The sequence below is a fragment of the Somniosus microcephalus genome, chromosome 12 (genome assembly GCF_052327205.1).
Source record: "Somniosus microcephalus isolate GS21.2 chromosome 12, FLI_Smic_1.0, whole genome shotgun sequence".
Taxonomy (NCBI): domain Eukaryota; kingdom Metazoa; phylum Chordata; class Chondrichthyes; order Squaliformes; family Somniosidae; genus Somniosus; species Somniosus microcephalus.
In genome coordinates, this window is record NC_140998.1 from 14061004 (window position 1) to 14079853 (window position 18850).

General features: G+C 43.8%; 1 protein-coding gene across 1 annotated transcript in view; it reads left to right on the plus strand.

Moving 5' to 3' along the window:
* dicer1 (dicer 1, ribonuclease type III) overlaps nt 1-18850 on the plus strand; it is a 154116-nt gene that overhangs the window by 33989 nt on the left and 101277 nt on the right. Inside the window, exons 2-3 of the mRNA XM_086002597.1 lie at nt 6039-6099; nt 11103-11195. The gene's annotated coding sequence lies outside the window, so the exon portion shown is untranslated. The remainder of the gene's footprint in view (nt 1-6038; nt 6100-11102; nt 11196-18850) is intronic.

Sequence of the window (18850 nt, forward strand, 5' to 3'; positions counted from 1 at the left end):
TAACACTTAAAATCAAGTCTAGTTGTTCCGCAGCATGCGTTACAGGTGGTGTGATGTAGGGGAAAGGGTAGTTAAAGTGGTGAATGGGACCCGAAGAGAGAATATTCTATGACTGGTACTGTGGAAGTCACTCTCTCTTTGATCGATATTACCAGGAGACGCACAGCTCAATTTGAAATATTACAGAAGTGGTGTTTTAGTTGGTTTATTTGACTAGTGAGAAAGGCTTCATAGTTCATTCAGCTCTTGCTGTGGTGGTGAAGCGTGCTTTACTCGAGCTAAATGCAATATTGCAACAGGGCTGGTGTGTTGAGCTTTGTCTTCTATTACTGGGAGTGTTAGATACATAATCAGATGCTTAATAGGAGCAGCTGAATCTTGGCCTTTTGATATGGATTCGGTTCTGCTCTCCCTTACTTGAGTCTAAAAGGGCAGAAAGCAGATTTGCCCCAAGATGGTTACTAACTCTGCTCTGTAGTGGCAGGGAGGGGGCTCTCCTGGCCTGAGTTGACTGGCCGTCAGACATCCCAAGGATGGAAAACCTGTGTAAGGAATCTTGGATTTGCGCACCAGGTTAACGGCCTTGTTATGCCAAGCTGGGTCACCGTTGTAAGAACAGTCGAGCAGCCAAAAAAACAGGACTTGTGATGCACACTGAAGGGTGGGGCAAGACACGCACAGGCTAGCTGTAGTCTGCTCTGTCTGGCGTCCACTTTCGTCTTGTAGCTTTCTGTGTTTGTGCTGTTTTTGATGTCCCAGCAAGCTGTTCACTGGGGCATGCAAGAAGTTGTGTATTAAATGGTGACTTGATGAGGATTTAATTTGACCCCCCCCCTTTCCTTTAGTTTTCTCTCTTTCCCCCCTCCCCTGCAACCATTGTCCACTTGGGCATCCTGCTCTGAAACTTTCAGTGAGGCTGCTGTGAGGATGTGCTGTCTGGGATGACACTAGTATTGTTCCTCTTTGGGATCAAATGCTCACTTTGTGAAGAAATCAGAGGTCCAGTGTTCTATTGTTGACGATCTGCATTCTCTCCCCGGTTAAAAATAGACTTTCCGCATCTTATTAAAGACCTCTGCATTCTGCATTTTAGTTTATGGCTTTTAAAGTTTTAATGCAATAAAAGGATTCTAATTAGAGATGGGGAAATAGTGGTCCAGATTCAAATACTCACTGTAATAATCGAACAAAAGAGACACGCATATTTAAGCCAAAGATGCTGATCTGTTGACAAAATGTGTCTCTAATACTACTCCAAAAAAGTATTGAAATGTTTCGGTGTCATTATTTTCGGTTTTACACTAGGGGTGCTATATTAAGAATACAGCTCACTAAAACCATACAAAACCAGTCTTTTCTCCGTTTGATGAGAGGTTATGTTTAGCACAATACAGTATTTTAATGTAAATATCAAAAAAAGTTATTGTTCGACCACTGTTCAGCTCCCTCTATTCCAAGGAGCATGTATTTCACCCCGTGGCTGTGTACACATGTTTTAAGCAATGCCGTCTATTTCAACTGAGATTGGACGCCATTTGTATTTCCTGAAAAGCTGGAATAGGTGAATAAATCGGTCTTCTGCAGGCTTTCACTTCTGTACCATTTAAACCTGATGCAATTAATTCTCGGACATTTTTGCATACAGGCGATTAGCGTCATACTACTTAATTAAGCAGCAGGATGTTGATGTGTTTCATGCACTGTGAATGTTGTTGGCGTTGATGCAGCTACCCTCAAGTATGCTGAGTGTGTGTTTGTGTGAATGTTCTGCATGATCCTGCATTACTGGCCAAAGATTTCAAAGCAGTTATTGTTGCTCACGATAGCAGAAGCTTGCAGCTAATTAGTGGCTCGTTGTGGAGGAGCGTGTGCTTTGAATTGTAAGGTGGGAATTGGTCGAACACTGAATGTCAAAGTCACTGGGGGGTCAGTCTGCCGCCATATTTGTTTCTGTAGAGGGAGCAGCTGTCTTGTGGCTTTTATTTTCCCCCCCCCCCCCCCCCCCTTTTTATTTTAGATTTTTTTTCTCTGTTGCCAATCTGTCGCTGGTTCATGCTTGTGTTTTACGCAAGTTTGCATTTAAGATTTTGGTCCAGGCTGTTGACTACCTGCGTTTTAAAGCGAGGGGGACGGTGAAGTGGCAGAGGTAGCTAGGGCAGACTTGCGCAAATTGTGATGTCCGCATAATTTTTGCCTTGGATTCCTAAACTCCCGGGGTGAAGCATATTCAGTACGTCTACTTTTGTCTGTGGTGAGTAGTCTGCTCCTTATTCCCTAGAATTAAAAAAAAAAAAAAAAAAATTCCTTCCCGGATAAATTCTTTGCCCTTGGCTGCGTGACTGCCGGTGCCGGAATCTACGACAAAACTGCAAAGGTCACGTTCATTGCTGCAGTAACCATTCACTGTACTCCATTGTTTGGCATCCACACGGGAAGCTGCAGCTGCCTTTGGCCTTCAGAATGTGAGAGATGGCTGTTTGCAGGAGAAATGCTTTGTTCCAGTAGGTGCTGTGCGCTATTAACATGCTAATACAGGTTACGCTCGCTGTTTTCTCTACTTGAACTTGACAGACAGAGTCTGTGGTATGTGGCCTGCCTGGCTAGAAGTTATCTTTTATACTGAGGCCTACAATGCTCGGCGTTTTTGTTCGTGGTTTTTTTTTTGTGATTTTTGAATTAATACTCTGCCATGCTAGTTCTTCTACAGTCAAGCTACCGTCATTAAAATACTGTGACTTTAGATGGGGCAGTGTTCTTGTGCATATGTAGGGAAGGATGACGTACATGGAACAAAAATTGTGCCTTCATTACCTTTCCACTTGTTCCACTCCGACCTTAAGTGTGCCGTGCAAGTGCTTGCAGTTTGCATAATGCGGGTATTTTGAGCATTGCTCTGTAATAGTGTGTCCTTTCCCTCCCCCCCCCCCCCCCCCCCCCCCACTTCCTATAAAGGGTAGAGCTGTAACTGGTGAAGACCGACCGATCAGTGGCATGTGATGGATTCATTGGATTCTGAATCTGTGTTTTATAAGATTTTTTTTTTTAATCCATTCTGTGAACAATCTTTAGGGATGGTGAGCAAACCCCTTGGCAAAACTTTGTAAATTCAGGACCAGATGTATGTTTTCTGTCCCTGATATAGATGGTGCAAGAATAGGAAAACGAATTTAGTCTGCAGAAGATTACATTACAGATTTACATATTGTAGTGAAAAAGTACTCCATAAAGCTGATTTCCCTGGATAGTCTCGAGTCCCTTTTGTATATTGGCGTCAGTGGAATGTTTCTGAGAGTGAGTGTTTCCCAACTGTTGCATTTAGCAGACCTGGCAGCATTGTGTTAAAGTTGCCCTGGCTGCATGAGACCCAAGCTTCAAAAACGAACAAGAGTGCAGACACACCATTGACAGTGAGTATCAAAGGACCTTCAAATCCAGCTCCTGTGGGACTGGGTCCATAATGCAAAACTGTCGCTACTGACACCAAATTGACAATCTCGCTCGAGTCGCAGGATGGCTCGTTGCTAAATGTCATACTGGTGGAGTGGGGACATTCTCTGACCGTTGGCGGCCGTGCTTTCAGCTGCCGAGGCCATAAGCTCTGGAATTCCCTCCCTGAACCTCTCCGCCTCGTTCTCCTCTTTAAAACCTACCTCTTTGACCAAGCTTTTGGTCATTTGTCCTAATATCTCCTTATGTGGCTCAGTGTCAAATTTTGTTTGCTAACGCTCCTGTGAAGCGCCTTGGGCCGTTTTACTATGTTAAAGGCGCTCTATAAATGCAAGTTGTTGTTGTGGGGGAGGGGGGTTGGTGCAGAGTTGAGGGAGCTTTACTTTGCATCCAGTTGTTGTGGCTGACGGGATGTTTTGAGGCTGATACTGGGCCTTTGATGAGGTCACAAGTATTCCACTTGCCAGCTCGAACACCCTCTACTTGGGGATAAAAGGGATGAGAAGGCTGTTTCCAGAATGACACTACATTTGCTGTCCGTAGAAATTTCAGCCCCAAATGAGGCCGTTTGGTCTGTCATTCCTGTTCTAGTTCAAAACTTGAGCTAATCTAAACTCCTTTCCCCCCTGTTGCTGAACAGGCTTGAGGAGGGGCTGAATGGCCTCCTCCTGTTCTATGTACCCTTTAATATTTTGTTTTGTGTTTATCTAATCCCCCCCCCCCCCCCCCCCCCCCTAAAGCGTTGCAATTGACTAGGCTTGAGTGTGGCTTTATGGATTTGTTGTAGTTATTTTAAAAAAATTGCCTTTTGGGGAAGTTGGAAGAAGAAAATAATCCTCTGACCAAATCTTTGTGTTTCCTACAGTCAAATGATCAGCACTGAAACATAGTTGATGAATACCATTTTGTTGGAGTTACATGGGGAGGTGAGAGTTGCGAATACAGCCTTAGCACCCGCACAGTGAAGATGCAATTTCTTGTGTGGTCATGCTCTTCTGGGGGTCAGCGCGAGTTTACTGTTTGTGTGGGAAATTGCGTCAAAGGTTGGCGTGGCTGTGATGCCTCAATCATGTTGATCTTCAGCAATTCTCTCTCTCATTGGCTGAGTTTGAAGCCAGATCGAACTATTCAAATGGTAATTATTTTTCCCCAAAGGGGAGGCAAGAAAAAAGGTTACTGAGACCTTTTTGAACTTTAAATATTTAGGATGGAATATAATGTATTGGAAAAAAGTTAACTGAAAGCACAGTGAGCGAGTGAAGGAAAAATGGGAATAGGAATAAAAAGTATAACTGGTAAATTCATGAGGTCGTGTTTAGTATTTTAGCCTGGCTGTACAGCAATACTGTTCTGATGTTTGAGGAGCTTTATTACTGTGTTTATTTATGTCATTGTATGAGCTGACAACTGACAATATTGCTTGGTCTAGGGAGATGGGAATGTTCCCGTGAGCCAGCCAGCAGAAGAGTTAAACCTCTGTCTCTGGTCTTTCAGGCCTTCCATCCACTAGTTTACACTGAGCCATGTTAACATTTTTCGAACAAAGCATCAGGTGGGTTAAAGGGAAACTGCAACATTAAGTTAATTTGTACAATGTTCTCGAGGCCTTTGTCAACCGTAGATACTTCAAGCAGCACCGGGCAGTAAACTCCCTAATAATACACTTGCCATAATGCAGATCCAGACTATTCATTTCAGTTCAGTTTTTCATCATGTTGATCCCATGCATTTATATAGTGCCTTTCATGTCATTGGCACGTCGAAGAACACTTCACAGCCAATGAATTTCTTCTGATGTGTAGTCACTGTTTTGTAGGCAAGCGCGGCATCAGTGAAGTAATCTATTGTAGCCGTGCTGGTTTAGGGATGCGTGCTGGCCAAGACTTCGTGAGAACTCTGCTCTTCGAATTGTGCCATGAATCAGACAGAACCTCGGGTTTAGCATCTCATTCAAAAGGCATTACAGCACTCCCTCAGTACTGCACTGAAGTGTCAGCCTAAGTTATGTACTCAAGTCCTGGTGTGGGATTTGAACCCTTGACCTTCTGCCTGAGGTGAGAGTGTTACCACTAAGCTGAACTTACATTTTGTTACAGGAAACTTTGTGTTATCTGGAGGCGAACCATCCAGCAAGCTCGAGCCACCGGCAAAAATCAGGAGCTGTTTTTTATTCTTTTCGTTTCTTTTCTTTGCTTTTTTTTTGAACAGTCAAGCTCTGCAACGTCTGTAGCTAAGCAACAGCTTCAGCTAGAGACGCTACAGAGACGCTTGCCGACTGTTTAGAGGCTGTTGCTAAGCAACAGGGTTTGTTGATTCATACGGAGATGAAAATCTCCATATGTTTCAACATTAGCTCTGGAGTGTCCGGCAGTTTTGAGGGAACGGCAGCAGCTCGGTCCCGTCGGTGCCGGATAGCACAAAGTTTCCTGTACTGTGGCATCTAAAGCCTCCTCTTGTCCAAACAAGCATATGTGATAACTCGGTTGCTGAGCGTGTTATACCAGTTCCATAGAACTACCATCAATACCCAAACTGTAGGAAGGCAGCCTCCTAGTGGGAGCAACGTATAATTGAGTTCTTTTTTTCCTTAGGCTGTTCCTGCTCAAAGAAACTTGGCCTTGGACTCAAACCAGCAAAGCATCGATGTTCAAGGTATGTCAATGGCTACAGACAACACATAAACTATAGGGAATAACAGAAAACGCTGGAAAAACTCAGCAGGCCAGGCAACGTCCGTGGAGAGAGAAACAGAGTTAACGTTTCAGGTCGAAGACCCTTCGTCAGAACTGAGGAAAAAAAGGCAGGAAATGAAACAGATGAAAAAGGCCAGTTTGGGGGCTGGGAAATGGGGGAGGGGATGAAAGAACAAAAGGGAAGGTCTGAGAGGTGAAGAGACATTAAGAGATATTCAAGGCGAGACAAGATGGTAATAGGACAGGTAAAGAAACAAACAATGGCTCTCGATGAAGTGTGAAATGCGCCGGCAGAGTGAGAGACAGCTGCCATGTGGGAGAGAGAGAGAAAAGGAAAAGGCACAAACCAAAAGTGTGGATAAAAAATATAAAAAAATATGATAGGTTATTTCGGATTTCCAGCATCCACAGTATTTTGCTATCATATAAACTATAGGCCTCAACTGCTGTTTTGTCGTTGGCATTTGGATAATGGTTGGTCTGAAGTCTTTGAACAATCTGCCCTTGCATGATGAATCACCCAACATTACAATTCTAGTTTTGGACTTCTAAACTTGTATCTTGTCTAGATAGAATATTTTGAGCTCAGCATGAAAGTAAAAGTACAGGGGTCACCGAACTGTCGCTGGTGATGGAGCTATTTAAAGTTATGAAGAGCATCAGATGGCACAGTATTAAACGAGCGCCTTGGCTCAAGTTCAAATGTTCTCATTGCATATTGGTACTGATACTGTAACTAAGCTTAGTGACAGTGTTAATGCTGGACAGTTTACTTTCTGGAACCCTGCCCCGAGGTGCACTTACCGAATATTTTGAAACGGTTATTTTCACATCTTGTAAACTATGCGTAAGTGATCATGTAAGTCACTAATCTCAAGATCGGACTGTTAGTTGTGATTCTCTTCTGTTCTGCAGCTGTGGTGTGGTTCCTCGAAAATGTTTTTTGTCACAATTTAGGATTGCCTGATCCTAAAGGCCTTGGGTTAGAGGTAATAGGTGACTATGGAGGTCACAAATATCATTGCCTCTGTGCACTTCTTGGAAGAGAAACTCCCGGGGAATCAGAGCTACAAACAAATTCACTGCTCCCTCAGGTCTGGGTGCCAGCAGAATGGCTGAAGTGATTAAGTGTACTAGCATCTGGGCCCGATTCTAAGACAGTGATCCTCCGTGATTTAATGTTTGTCAGAAATTCAGCAGTCAGTAACAGCAATAAAGTTGAGCATATAAAATCTAAAAAAAGATTATTATACAGAAGAAAACTGAGGAGCATAGAAAGGGTAGATGGGAGGAAAAATAAGTTTGGAAAGGCTGAGGGATTTCGAAGAAGTCTGATGGTCACCATAAAGGGAAATAGTGACCCCTTTTACATAATAAGCACACAAGAGGACAGTTGATGAAGAGGGTCATCTGAATAAGAGAATGGCAGATTTGCTTAATTAGTATTTTGCTCCAGTTTTTACAGAGGAAGGTGAAAGTTAAACTGCAGGAGTGTCTGTAGCCACTAATGGAGATAAATTTAAAAAAGAGCATTGATGGGCCTTCAATAACCACAAAACTAGAAGTTATAGACTTAAACAAGTTGGCTTTTAATCACTAAGATCAGAGCTAACATCTCAACACGCCGACTGGTTCACAGGAATGAGTCATACAGATCCTGGGATCTTTATGTAAGAGAAGTCAGGGGCGGCGCCAAGAGCCAAGACCTGGAACCTCCCAGGTTAGTCGGGAAAGAGGAAGTGAAACTATACACAGTGGGGGAGGGTAATATACATGAGTGCAAAACGAATACAGGATCAAGACAAACAGATTTCATTACAAGCATTTATTTGATTACGGTACTGAAGTCTTCAGCTCCAGAATACTGAAGGAAGTTGGAGAGGAGATGGTGGAGACCCCATAATTTCCCCCAAAAATCCTTGGGAACGAGAATTATACCAAATGACTGGAGGGTGGCAAATGGTGCACCCCTGTTCAAGTAAGGGGAAAGGGATTAACCAGGAAATAAATATAGGCTAGTTGGTCTTATCTTGACATTGGCTAAACATGTAGGGCAGGATTTTCATTGAGCCGTGGAGGCGGGATTGGAGGCGTGTGGGGGGTTAAAATCCCGAAATGGGGGGGTCCCGACACCATCCCGCCTCCATGCCAGTTTCAAAGGAGGCAGGTACCCGACCCACACTGGGACCCGCCTCTCCGAGGCAGGAAGGGGATTAGTGTCAATTAACTGCCTGTTAACAGGTAGTTAACAGGCAGTTTTTGGCCTAACCCCTATTTTTATTGGTGAAGTGTGGGATTCCCGACGGCTCCAAACCGCGTCAAGTTAGCGAGGCGGGCCGGCGGGATGAAGGGTTTGAAGGGGTCGAGATGTCTGGTGTTCAGGTGAGTGATGGGTGCATGAGTGCAGAGGTAAGTGTGTTTGGTGTGTTTAAAGAAGTTTTACTTACATGTACTTACCTTTACAGCCTTCCTTCCTTCAGGTCTCTGGAGTCCCTCATCTCACCGGCACAGAAAGCAGAATGGCCGCGATCTGTCAAAATCTGCAGCATTCAGCTTTCTGTTCTGGAGAGTTCTCTAAATCATCCTGAGAGGAAGGAATTAACTTGGAGTACAGATTCAGTGTTTGACAGCTTCAAACAGCTGTGAAACGCTGGTATTTCATCTGTCAAAAGCTCTTGACAGATGAAATGTCAATCTGTGACGTCACCTGTTGCCGGGTGGCCCTTAATTGGCCTGCTGAGCCCGCTGGACGGGCTCAACAAGGTCAATCAAGTCAAAATCGCGTGGGTTGGCCACAACTCGATGGAGGCGGGACTACAACCCCGAAAGTTGTAGTCCCGCCTCCTACACGACTCCGCAATGAAAATCCAGCCCGTAATGTCCGTAATACAAAATGAAATTAAGAAAGACAGACTTGCATTTCTATAGCGCCTTTTAAGACCACCGGACGTCCCAAAGCGCTTTACAGCCAATTAAATACTTTTTGAAGTGTAGTCACTGTTGTAATGTAGGAAACGTAGCAGCCAATTTACGCACAGCAAGCTCCCACAAACATCAATGTTATAATGACCAGATAATCTGTTTTAGTGATGTTGATTGAGGGATAAATATTGGCCCAAGACACTGGGGAAGAACTCCCCTGCTCTTCTTCAGAATCGTGCCGTGGAATCTTTTACGTCTAGCTGCGAGGACAGACGAGGCCTCGGTTTAACATTTCATCCGAAGGACGGCGCTTCCAACAGTGCAGCGCTCCCTCAGTACGGCACTGGAGTATCAGCCTAGATTTCGGTGCTCAAGTCTCTGGAGTGGAACTTGAACCCACAACCTTCCGACTCCGGTGAGGGCGCTACCCACTGAGCCATAGCTGACACTATAGTGTGCAATTGGGTAGGCATAGGCTAATTGGGGACCGGGGATTTGTAAATAGGCACTTCATGTCTGACTAGTTTAATTAATTCTTCGAGGAAATCACATGGGTATAGATAAAGGAAATATGATGCCTGTTCTATGTATGGGTTTTCAGAAGACACATCGAGACAGAGATTGGGGCATGTGTTCTTAAACTGAATGTAACCACATGGGTATGGTATGGCTGGGGGGAAAAGAAAGCAGCGAGCACTGATTAAATGGATGTTTTTCAGGTGGTAGGGTATAGGTGTGCCTCGGGGATCTGTTTTAATTTATGTAAATTTGGACATTGGTAAAAGAGGAATTCTGTTGAAGTTTGCTGATAAAGAATTAATGGGCATTGAGGAAAAACTGCAGGGGGACATAAAAGGCAGGTTAGCAGAGTTGACTGATCCAGTACAATGCAGAGAAATGTGAAATACATTTTGGCGGGTGGAAAAAGAACAGTGAAAGGAAGCATGTCCTAAATGGTAAGATTCAATGGAGGAAAGACAATCTAGAAGTGCAGAGATCTGGATCTTTAAAGGTGGGAGTGCGAGTAGAAAAGGCCACGAAAGGCACATGGGGTTCTGCGTTTCATATATTGAGTATTAAACCAAGAAAAGTGATGTTGCAATTGTACAAGCCATTGGTGTGGCCATGTTGGAGAATTGCCTGCATTTCCAGACTTGCATCATACGAAGGGCCAATAGAGCCATGGAAAGGATACAGCAAAGACTCACTAGAAGGGTACCAGGAATGAGTGGTTATAGCTACGAAAGGCTTGAAGAATTGGGGCTTTTTCACAAATGCAGAAGGTTATGGGTGAAATCCAGAATTTTGAGAAAGTTAATAGTGAAAAATTAATTCCACTGGTTGGCAAACTGATAAATTGGAGTCCACGACTCCGAGTTAGCACGAGAAGAATAAAGGGGGTAATTAGATGAAACGTTTTCACTCGGGGTTATTAGAACATGAACTGCTTCATCACCAGTGGCTATTGAGGCAGAAACTATAGCCTTAAAAGGGAATAGATGAGTATGCGTATTTGAATAGGGAGAATGTTAAAGCATCTGAAGAAAGGGCAGGGATGAGAGATTAGATAGCTCTAGTTGAACAGTTAACACCGACATAGCTGCGATGGGCCAAATGTCTTTAAACGACTTGGACTAGTTAACCTGCTTTAATCGGATCAGAAAGTTGTTTTGGAATCGTTTTCGGTTCATTTTTGCTTTTGTTGCATTCTCGCATTACTGTGCGCATCACCTCTTGGAGAATATATGGCATATATGAAATTTTATAAAGGAATTTTATTGCTATCATCCTGGTGTGCCGGAAGGAGCTTTCCCTGTGACTTATGACCGCTTAATGAGAATTTTTGAACTTGTGATTTTAAATTTATATTGTCCATTTAGACCTGCTGCAGATGACTAAATTATTATCTCTTTAAAAGAAATTAAAATTGTTCACTTTACCTTGTGTATAATTTGTGGAGTGTAATATTTCTAGTTAAAGAACTTTCGTTGCCCTCTCCACCTCCTCCTTAACATATCTCCTCTTCTCTCATCAAACCAGGAATTAAAGGTTGAGCAATGATGTGATTACACCAAGGATCTCACAATGCTAACATTTAATGCAAACAGGACAAATGTAGACGTCTGTGAAACTGTAAGTAGCTGGTAAAAAATGAAATATTTTAATGGAGCAGAATTGTAACACTGGGATTGTTACAGTGATTTTTTACACTGGCACTTGTTTAGTTCGGACTGCAAAAGAATATCGCCTGTGAGCCAGGTCTTGGCATTTCTGAACCTGCCTTTTTATTTGGTGGCTCAATTGTTGATCCGCAAAAAAAAACTTAAGTGAGACTCTGCTACTGGGACAAAGGGACTGGATGTAGAATTATGAGCACAGAGACAACAATGTCAACGAACCTAGACTAAACGAGGTTCCAGTGTGAAAACTCCTTTTGGAAGGGTCCTGGGAATTTTCGTAGAAACGTCATTTTCAATGTCTAGACAATGTGGCAAAGCAATTAAAACAGCTGATTGAGTGCTGGTTATATAGTAAGATTGCACAATGCAAGTCTACAGACATCAGGCTAAGAATTTACAATGTACCAGTCATACCACATTGGAGCACAGTGTCCGGTTTTCGTCACCGTGCTACAAAAAATGTGCAGGGCATTGGGAAGGAGTACGGAGAGGGCAGAAAGAATTAAAGAAGGCAGCTGATGATGCAGCTTTTTATAGAAACATAGAAGATAGGAGCAGGCCATTCGGCCCCTCGAGCTTGTTCAGCCATTTAATGAGATCATGGCTGATCATCCAAACTCAGTACCCTGTCCCTGCCTTCTCCCCATATCCCTTGATCCCTTTAGCCTTAAGAAATATATCTAACTCCTTGAATATATTTAATGAATTGGCCTCAACTGCCTTCTGTGGTAGAGAATGCCACAGGTTCACCACTCTCTGGGTGAAGAAATTCTTCCTCATCTCTGTCCTAAATGGCTTACCCCTTATCCTTAGACCCCTGGTTCTGGACTCTCCGACCATCAGGAACATCCTTCCTGCATCTAGTCTGTCCAGTCCTGTCAGAATTTTATAAGTTTCAATGAGATCCCCTCTCATTCTTCTAAACTCCAGCGAGTTTAAGCCCAATCGACCCCATCTCTCCTCGTACGTCATTCCTGCCATCCTAGGTATCAGCCTGGTGAATCTTCGCTGCACTCCCTCCATGGCAAGAACATCCTCCCTCAGATAAAGCGACAAAAACTGTACACAATACTCAAGATGTGGTCCTGTACAACTGCAGCAAGACATCTTTGCTCCTGTACTTGAATCCTCTAGCTACGAAGGCCAGCCTACCATTTGCCTTCTTGACCGCCTGCTGCACCTGCATGCTTACCTTCAGCGACTGGTGCATAAGGGCACCCAGGTCTCGTTGCACTTCCCCTTCTCCCAATCTATTGCCGTTCAGATAATAATCTGCCTTCCTGTTTTTGCCACCAAAGTGGATAACCTCGCATTTATCCACATTATAATGCATCTGCCCAATCACCCAACCTGTCCAAATCATACTGGAGTTTCTCGGCATCCTCCTCACAGCACACACGCCCACCCAGCTTTGAGTCGTCTGCAAACTTGAAGATATTACATCTAGTTCCCTCGTCTAGATCATTAATATATATTATGAATAGCTGGGGTCCAAGGACCGATCCCTGCGGTACTCCACTAGTCACTGCCTGCCACTCGGAAAAAGACCCGTTTATTCCAACTCTTTGCACGCTTATCTCTTAAGCGGGACCTTGTCGAAAGCCTTCTGAAAGTCCAAATACACCACATCCACTGGTTCTCCCTTATCTATTTTACCAGTTACATCCTCAAAAAATTCCAGTAGATTAGTCAAGCACAATTTACCTTTTGTAAATCCATGTTGACTTTGTCCGATCCTGTCATTGTTTTTCAAGTGCTCTGCTATTACATCTTTTATAACGGACTAGCATTTTCCCCACTACCGATGTCAGGCTTACCGGTCTATAATTCCCCATTTTCTCTCTGCCACCTTTTTTGAATAGTGGGGTAACATTAGCTCCCCTCCAATCCATGGGAACGGTTCCAGAGTCTATCGAATTTTGGAAGATGACCAGCAATGCATCTACTATTTCTAGGGCCACTTCCTTAAGTACCCTAGGATGTAGATTATCAGGCCCTGGGGATTTATTGGCCTTCGATCCCATCAATTTTCCCTAACATCATTTCCCTACAAATACTGATTTCTTTCAGTTCCTCCCTCTCATTAGACCCTATGTTCCCCGACATCTGTGGGAGTTTATTTGTGACCTCCTTTGTGAAGACAGAAACAAAGTATGTTTTTAATTGGTCTGCCATTTCTTTGTTCCCCATTATAAATTCCCCTGATTCTGACTGCAAGGGACCTACGCTTGACTTCACCAATCTTTTTCTCTTCACATATCTATAGAAGCTTTTACAGTCAGTTTTTATGTTCCCTGCAAGCTTACTCTCATACTCTATTTTCCCCCTCTTAATTAATCCCTTTGTCCTCCTTTGTTGAATCCTAAACTGCTCCCAATCCTCAGGTTTGCTGCTTTTTCTGGCCAATTTATATGTCCTCTCCTTGGATCTTATGCTATCTCTAATTTCCCTTGTTAGCCACGGTTGATTCACCTTTTTTGTTTTATTTTTATGCTACACAGGGATGAACAAATTCTGTAGTTCATCCATGCGATCTTTAAATGTTTGCCATTGCCTATCCACCGTCAACCCTTTGAGTAACATTCCCCAATCAATCCTACCCAACTCGTGCCTCATACCATCGTAGTTTTATTTATTTAAATTCAGGACCCTAGTCTCTGAGTCAAATACTTCACACTCCATCTTAATGAAGAATTCGATCATATTATGATCGCTCCGCCCCAAGGGGCCTCGCACAACAAGATTGCTAATTAATCCTTTGTCATAAATAATACCCAGTCTAAGATGGCCTGATCTCTAGTTGGTTCCTCGACATAATATTGGTCCAGGAAACCGTCCCGTATACGCTCCAGGAATTCCTCCTCTACAGTATTGTTACTAATTTGGTTAGCCCAATCTATGTGTAGATTAAAGTCACCCACGATAACTGCTGTGCCCTTATTGCACGCGTCTCTAATTTCCCGTTTAATGCCATCCCCAACCACCGCATTACTGTTTGGGGGTCTGTATACAACTCCCACTAACGTTTTCTGTCCCTTGGTATTTCTCAGCTCTACCCATACAGATTCTACATCATCAGAGCTAATATCCTTCCTTACAATTGTGTTAATCTCCTCTTTAACCAGCAATGCTACCCCACCTCCTTTTCCTTTTTGCCTGTCTTTCCTGAATATTGAATACCCCTGGATGTTGAGTTCCCAGCCCTGGTCACCCTGGAGCTATGTTTCCATAATCCCAATCATCATATATCCGTTTACATCTATTTGCGCAGCTAATTCATCCACCTTATGACGAATGCTCCTCGCATTAAGACACAAAGCCTTCAGGCTTGTTTTTTTAACACTCTTAGACCTTTTAGATTTGTTATTTACTGTGGCCATGTTTGATTTAAACCCTTGATTTCTCTGACTGCCACTTTGCTTTTCTCCTTTCTGTCTTTTGCTTCTATCCTTGTTTTCCTTTCCTCTGTCTCCCTGCACAGGTTCCCAACCCCCTGCCATTTTAGTTTAAAGCCTCCCCCAGAGCACTAGCAAACACTCCCCCTAGGACATCGGTCCCGGTCCTGCTCAGGTGCAAACCGTCCAGTTTGAACTGGTCCCATCTCCCCCAGAACCGGTTCCAATGTCCCAGGAATTTGAATCCCTCCCCCTGGCACCATTCCTCTAGCCACGTATTCATCTGAAATATTCTTCTATTTCTACTCTGACTAGCACGTGGCACTGGTAGCAATCCTGAGATGACTACCTTTGAGATCCTATTTTTTAATTTACCTCCTAACTCCCTATATTCAGCTTTTAGGACCTCATCCCGTTTTTTACCTATATCGTTGGTACCTATATGCACCACGACAACTGGCTGTTCACCCTCCCCTTCCAAAATGCTCTGTAGCCGCTCCGAGACATTCTTGATCCTTGCACCAGGGAGGCAACATACCATCCTGGAGTCTCATTTGCGGCCGCAGAAACGCCTATCTATTCCCCTTACAATAGAATCCCCTATCGCTATAGCTCTCCCACTCTTTTTCCTCCCGTCCTGTGCAGCAGAACCACCCACGGTGCCAGGAAGTTGGCTGCTGCTGCCTTCCTCTGATAACCCATCTCACTCACCAATATCCAAAGCGGTATACAGGAAACTTTCGATTAACCGGCACCTAAATAACCGGAAATGACGGTTAACCGGCAAAATTCAGGAGTAGGTTCAGGTAACTTTTATTACTTGCTTTCCTCCATGTGTTGATGTGCAAGGGTGTGGCTGCAGCTGTTGCTAAGCTACAGAGACTCTTGCAACTTGTGGCCATTGTTTTGAAGAAGCAACAGGGTTTGTTGCTTTATACGGAGCTCTCCGCTCCATATCTTTTACTATAGTGTTCAGTTATCCGGAATTTTTGATGAACCGGCACCACATTGGTCCCATCCGTGCCGGATTTAAAAAAAAGTTTCCTGTATCTGTTTGAGAGGGGGATGGCCACAGGGGACCCCTGCACTACTTGCCTGCGCCTACTACTCTGCCTGGTGGTCACTCATTGTCTTCCTGCCTGTGCATCCTTTACCTGCAGTGTGACCAACTCCCTAAACGTGCTATCCACGACGTCCTCAGCATCGTGAATGCTCCAGTATGCATCCATTTGTAGCTCCAGCACCGCAATGCGGTCTGCCAGTAGCTGCAGCTGGATACACTTCCCGCACACATGGTCGTCGGGGACAAAGGAAGTGTCCCTGATTTCCCACATAGTGCAGGAGGAGCACACCACGGCACCGAGCTGTCCTGCCATGACTTACCCTTTAATTAATTCAAATTAAATTAAATCAAATCAATCCCACCAATTACACTACAATTAAATGATATACTGAAGGGCCCTTGTTTAACAGCAGTCCCCGCTACACCACAGAGACCCTAGAAACTATTAACCACAAAATTTAAGTTTGGAAAAAACGAGAAAGAGAGAAATACTCACCAACCAATCACTTACCCGCTTTCTGGTGACGTCACACTTCGATTTCTTTTTACTTCTCTCTCACGCTCTCGGAGTTCTGAGATTGGTAAGCCTACCTGCTCCACCGCCTCGCTTTAAATCACCGCCGCCGCCTCGCCGCTCTTCCCAGGTCCGCACTGCCGCTGCTGCTGCTGTGGGGCCTACCTGCATCTCGGGCTCTTTTATCGCCGCTCCTCCCAGGTCCGCACTGTCGCTGAAATATATCTAACTCCTTCTTGAATATAATTAATGAATTGGCCTCAACTGCCTTCTGTGGTAGAGAATTCCACAGGTTCACCACTCTCTGGGTGAATAAATTCCTCCTCATTTCTGTCCTAAATGGCTTACCCCTTATCCTTAGACTGTGACCCCTGGTTCTGGACTCCCCCGCCATCGGGAACATCCTTCCTGCATCTAGTCTGTCTAGTCCTGTTAGAATTTTATAAGTTTCAATGAGATCCCCTCTCATTCTTCTAAACTCTAGCAAATATAAGCCTAATCGACCCAATCTCTCTCCATACGTCATTCCTGCCATCCCAGGTATCAGTCTGGTGAATCTTTGCTGCACTTCCTCCACGGCAAGAACATCCTTCCTCCGATAAGGCGACCAAAACTGCACACAATACTCAAGGTGTGGTCTCACCAAGGCCCTGTACAACTGCAGCAAGACATCCTTGTTCCTGTACTCGAATCCTCTCGCTACGAAGCCAACATACCATTTGCCTTCTTAACCGCCTGCTGCACCTGCATGCTTACCTTCAGCGACTGGTGCACAAGGACACCCAGGTCTTGTTGCACTTCCCCTTCTCCCAATCTATTACCGTTCAGATAATCTGTCTTCCTGTTTTTGCCACCAAAGTGGATAACCTTGCATTTATCCACATTGGGCAGATGCATGGCAAATGCAGTATAATCACCCAACCTGTCTAAATCATACTGGAGTTTCTCTGCATCCTCCTCACAGCACACACGCCCAGTCAGCTTTGTGCCACCTGCAAACTTGGAGATATTACATCTAGTTCCCTCGTCTTGATCATTAATTTATGGTTTAGATGAAGGAACCTTGGATTATTACTTCAATGTAAATCATGAAAGACCAGGTGACATAAATAGAAAAAGCGATCGGGAAGAACGACCTTACGCAGAGTGATAACTGTTTGGAATATTTTGCCGAGCAGTTTGGATGCTATTTCAAATTTTGGGTCTGCTCTAGATATTCCCTCAGGTTTGGCGGCGCCAATCTCCCCCGTAAGCTGTTTCTGCGTCGGTTACAATCAGGAGTTTAACCATTACTGCCCAATATCTAGTCGCACGGTGACGTGGGCCCAAAGCAGGAAAGGCCAGTATTAAATGACCTGAATACTGTAATCTTGCATGCCCTGGAAATGCACACTAGGTCACTTGGCACCTGTGAAGAGAAAAGACAGCTTAGAAACCCAGGGACAGGAGTAGGCCATTCAGCCTGTCGGGCCTGTTCTGCCATTCAGTTAGATCATGCCTGGTCTGTACCTCAACTTTATTTTGCTGTCTTTGCTCCATAGCCCTTAATACGGTTACCTAACAAAATCTCGGCATTCTAAAGGCCTGAATTAAGTTCACCTCTAAGTCCTTGTAAACTTACTACACCAGAGTATGCAATCTTCTCTATGCCTGCTGCAATGCATTAGTATTTTTCTCTATACCCTCTCCACATTATTCCAATAATCCTCTCTAGTTATCAATACAAGGTTAGAATAACTTGGTCAAATACTGTCAAAATGGATCCTAGTATTTAAGCCTCAGCAGCATTTTTACAATGAATGGAAGCGTTCAGTGAAATATTTTTTACAACACACAATAATCCTAACCGGCATATTCACGGCAAATCTGGCTCCCTATTGCATCTATCGCAGATCCCATGTGTATCTTGAGGCAGGTGGGAGAATTGTTTAGATTAAAGAACTGTTGATTTAAATAATTATTTTTATATAATGGAATTTTATTCTGAAATAGCTTCAGGGAGGATAAGGTCAGTCACATCATGAAAACCAAACCGTCAAACCAAGTTCTAATGAAGGATCACCCCCAAACAGCAGTATGCTGTTTCCCCTTTTTTTTTAGATGTTGATCACCCTGCTGTGCATTTCAAATATTTTGGTTTTTAAAAATTTAAAGCTTAAAAATTGCTGTTGATGATAACAGCAGAAAAATGCTGAATACATTTGTGTGACTGTCCTCTCTTATTGTAAGGGTGGTCTTTTAACTGAACAGATTAATAACTCTATTAAAATAGCAGACACAAGTGTCAGGCGGATGCATTAATGTCTGTCCGCAATTATCACCAACAGTAATTTCAAGCGTGTATGGCTTGTTTGATCCTGTCGAGAAAGGTTTATTTTCTTATAGAAATAATAACCATTAAATGCTGAAAGTACTAAAACTAAGTGCATGAAAATACAGTTTTCAGTACCATTACAAGGAGCTGGAATTTATGCTGTCAAGTGGGCCCCGGGTGTCTCCAGTCCACAGATCGCAGGCTATTATACTCTCACTGATTATTAGTGTCACTCCTCATATTTGCCCATAAATGTTGACCGTCCTTGCATGGTGTGGGCCGGCTTTCGCCCCAGTAATAAAGGGACCGCCAGAGTGTTTCA